We start from the raw sequence: 4,675 nt of genomic DNA on the forward strand, positions 1-4,675 counted from the left end.
TCTTTCTTTCTGTGAAGGTGGGGATTTAGGTCTGCCTTGTTCATTGCTGTATCCTCAATGTTCAAAACAGTGTCAAGCAGACAGCAGTGATCAGAGAACATGTGTTCAATGAATGAATGAGGTTTTTCTCTGTAAATGACATTCAATGAGTATTTTTCTAAGTATTACTTCTTGATAGTAGAAAAAGCTGTTAATAATATTTACTGAAAAAATCTTTTTTTTTCCACCCAGGAAAGAATCTCTTTACAGAGTACATAAATTCCAGAGGAACACACATGAACAGGTGAGAGACAAAAGTAATGTCCTCTCCACATCTACATTTCTCCACTGCCCAGATAAACTCAGATTCGGAGATCAGTGTGTAACGATGATGCAGACTTCATTGAACTGCTCTCCACAAAGATTATTAAACATCCATGTGTATAAGGAGCTATGCTGTGAGCCATGTGCACAGGTGAGGAAGGCGAGGACCTTATATTCGAATTACTCTGGTAAGGGAGACGGCTACATAAACAAATAGTTGCAACGCGGTGTACAAAGTACAATAACAGAAGTGATTAACTGTGTTTGGAGGCGCTGACCGGTAGGGTAGATTTCTTAGAGAATATTGTGACAGATGTCACAGAAGACGTTTTGACTGTCTGCATGTGAAATAGGAGCTTGCTAAGCAGACAAGATCAGAAAGGCCATTCCAGACAGAGAACAGCATGAGCAGCAGTGTGAGGGCAAGAAACCAGCTAACACGTTTGGGAAACCACAAGTCAGTTCTGTAAACGTGAGGAGCAATGGAAGTTGCATTTGGAGAGATAAACTGATATGAATTCTAAAGGTGATGGAAAATAGAAGGGCCTAAAAAACCAGGGCTTAATATGATCAGATTTGCATTTAAGAAAGATACCCTAACTCCAGTGGAGAAGAGATGTAAATGGAGTGTGACCAAGGAATGGAATATAGAAAAAGGAACATGTTTACGGGCTTGGGAGCAGGGAGGACAGAGCTCAGATATCTGTGAATACCTAGATGTACATCACTCTACAGTTTAGGAGAAATTTCTGAGCTAAAAATGCAGGTTGAGGAATATTTGTTATCTAAGCGGTCATTACATCCATGGTATATGACAAAGTTATGATGAGAAAAAGCTAGAGAGTATGCATCTATTAAAATTCATCAAATTGTTTATCTGAAATATGTGTAGTTTACTGTACAGGAACCATGCCATAATAAAGGTGTTTAAAAAAGAAAAAGCTAGAGAGCTAAGAGAAATAGAAAGAATAAAGAGAGATGAAAAGAACCCAGGGAAAGACATACAAAAGTAGTGGGCATAGAGGTGTGACAGGAACCAGGCGTTCAATTACTTATACTGTAAATACATCCACCTCCCTTATTTCTACAGTTTGAAATCTTTAGAAAGTAAGCATGTTTCATATGCTTAGATATTAGTTAGATATTTTGATTGTTTAGAACAAGAGTGTAAAGAAACTAATTTTCTTAGAGGGCATGAAATCATCTCGCCATCAAGACCTGAGCCCGTTGGCTCCTGATTTTACCTATAGGCAAAAGTTTTTGTTTCTTTTTTTTAAATACCACTTGACATTCATATAGTGTTTATTGTATATAAAGTTTTTTCATATGCATCCAGCTTATTATTAATTCTTACAACAAGTCTGTAAGGTAGGAATTATTTTCAAATGGAGAGATCTGAGGTTCAAAGCTCAAGTAACCAATCCGGGAGAAGCTCCCAGGACTTCTAACTGAGTCCTATGTTGTGTCTACCAATATGATACTGAGTCCAAGGAGTAAAAATCTTTTATTCATCTAAAACAACTTGGCTTTCTTAAAAAACCAAGATGATTTGCATGTTGGCAACTCCACGTGCTGCTTAAATTACATCTTTAGGATTTAGTCTGTTGGCATAGACGATAACTTTTCAGCTGAAAAGACACTCGGATGATAACACAGTATACCACAAGGCTTAAGGGGATGTGCTGAAGACTCACCATAGTATTACAAAGACCCTTTAAAATTTCAGAGAGCTTGGCTGAAGTGTCTGCTTAACCCAGAAGTCTTTGTCAACTAGAGTAAAACGGCCCCACCTGACTGGGCATGGTCATGAAATTCGCATGAGAATGTGTGGCCAATCAGCTTGCAAGGTGTGGAGAAAAGAGAACATTTTACCTTCCGCTCAAGGGAAAAGCCCATGTTCTTGGTGCAATTGGTCACGGCCCGATTTCTAAATACTCTAAGACCGGCCAAAGCTATGCTCTCAGTCTTCAAAGAAACACTCCCATGACAGAAGCCACCGATTCTGAACTCGCTATCCCTCCAGACTCTCAGCCTGGGGGACCCCAGTCTCCCCTGCTGTGTGACTCACCATCCGACTGACTGTGGACAGCCTCTGGTTTCAGCTCTGCTTTACTATCATTTTAGTGCTGGCAGCTCTTCGCCAAGCAACCCCAAATCAACTCTGCTGGCTTGAAGGCCCTGGAATTAGCCCAGCGTTCTGGAGAGGAGGATGGGCAGAGGAGGCCAAACCAGGCCACTGCAGCCAGGTTACCACACCTACCCTTCACTGATGCAATTCTAATCTGATTAGGATTTTTTTAGACACTTTTGTGCCACTGTATAGTTGTTTTTTAAGACTAATTAAATATCCATTTTTTATGTAAACCAGACTTTGAAATTATAGATCATTTTAACAGAACAAACACAAGAATCTTTGACATAATGGTAATATGAGTGTATGTATACAGTTATTCAGAGATGAAATCCTCTGTGCATTGAAAGAAAATATTCTTTGCATCCATTACTTGCATTTTCTCTTAAAGTTAACTTTTAAGTCATCAAATTTCAGATTTCAGGTAAACTTTTCTTTTTTTTTATGTGAAATAACACAGCAGATTTGTTTAATAAAGTTGATTAATAAAGTCAATTCAGTAATTGCATGGGTCTCACCAACAGTTCCAAAGACATTTTTTTACAAAAGGCAGAGAGGTTAAAGAAAATCCATTGTTTCAAAGAGAAATAGTCTCTTAAACCCTGGTAAGTATCAATTACTATTCACAGTACTGTCTAAACAGAAAGAAATTTCTTGACTCAATATAGTTCCTTGAAAAGTTTCAGTTAGAAAGTATTATGCACCATTACACATGGAATGATTGAGCCAAATCTTTTGTGTCAAAAACCAGTCATTTAATAGTTTTTATTGGAAGAATCTTCTACTATTATTTTAAGATCTTTTTTAATTATACACGGAAAATTTATATTCAGCCAGAAAAATTTTACCTTCTCCCTAATCCACCATTTTAATAGAAACATTTCCTCTAGCAATTATTTCTTCTCATTGTTTCTGTATTTTTAAAATTTAAAGCTTAAAATTATAGGAGAGGATGAAATAAAAAGTACTTTCAGTATCTAGTGATCTGAAAATGACCTTATACTTTTAAACTAATTTTCCTAGGCTCTGCATTAATTGCTGTATGTATTCATGGTTGTAACTATAGACAGAATGCCTGCTAGAGTCTGCAGCAGGATAACACAATTAGAAAAATCTATGAATTCTCTTCCTGTTTATACTTCAGTTTTAAAGGTTAAATGTTTGTTTAAGACACTTTGTGTGTGTGTCTTTTTTTGTTGTTTTTTTGAGGGGGGAGGTAATTAGATTTATGTATTTATGTATGTATGTATGTATGTATGTATTAATGGAGGTACTGGGGATTGAACCCAGGACCTCATGTATGATAGGCATGCACTCTACCACTGAGCTATACCCTACCCTCCCACATACACTTTATGTGTTAATCAGAGATGTTTCTGCATGACTGTGGATTGGTTTTCTTCTTGGTATGAAATATAAGTGTATGAAAATCAAATAAGCATAAGGAAACCAAACCTGGTTTCATTTATCATATGGCAATGAACATTACAGAGCCTGTGGAATAAATAAATAATTCAATCCACTCCACTTAAAATACATCTGCGGCTTGTCTACATGGTGGCAGCGTTCTATACTATCTTCTTAAAGCTTGAATCTAATAAGTAAACCACACACACACACACACACAACACACACAGGTAATGTGCAGAGTCAGACTTGTGGAGGGTGTGTTTAAGGGTAAAGACACTGCCCACTTTGCCTCTAGCACAGGCAGGGCTGGTCCCCAGTCAGCAGGCACCGGCACAGCAGTCCCATTTGCTTAAATGGTGACGCACATCCATACTGGAGTACCCTCCTTCACCTGGGCTGCTGAAGCGCCTCCCCCAATATCCCCAAGGTCTAGAAGGAAAGAGTTGAAGTTGCCCAGCAGGAGACCCTGTTGGCTGCACGGTGGGGACTTCTGTTTTTTCTAGTTGGTTGGTGCCTGTGATTGGAAGCCCCGTCTGCCCACTCATGTGATCTCCTGAGTATCCATCCTGAGAACAAGGTGTAGGTACCCGGAGATAAGATAAAGTGAACTGGAAGTAGATCAAAGATGAATATGTTGGAAATGTCATCTGAAAACTATTCCTGAAGACTGGGATCAAAACCTCAAATGCTCCAGGAGTTAAGCAAATAATATAAATCAGCCAGAGGAGGACTGTGGCCAACCGGAGGGTGTGTGCCCTCTGCAAGCCAGAAATTGCTGCTCCCCAGCCCACTGTTATGAAATCATTTAATGTTTCAAGTGACCCTGGAAAT

At 38.7% G+C, this 4,675-nt stretch overlaps 1 non-coding gene across 1 annotated transcript; it reads right to left on the reverse strand.

Moving 5' to 3' along the window:
- Positions 1 to 3,699: 3,699 nt before the first annotated feature.
- TRNAD-AUC lies at positions 3,700 to 3,773 on the reverse strand. Its single transcript has one exon. It is a non-coding gene; the product is annotated as a tRNA-Asp (tRNA).
- Between the last annotated feature and the right edge of the window lie 902 nt (positions 3,774 to 4,675).

Source organism: Camelus ferus, chromosome 1 (genome assembly GCF_009834535.1).
Source record: "Camelus ferus isolate YT-003-E chromosome 1, BCGSAC_Cfer_1.0, whole genome shotgun sequence".
Taxonomy (NCBI): Eukaryota; Metazoa; Chordata; class Mammalia; order Artiodactyla; family Camelidae; genus Camelus; species Camelus ferus.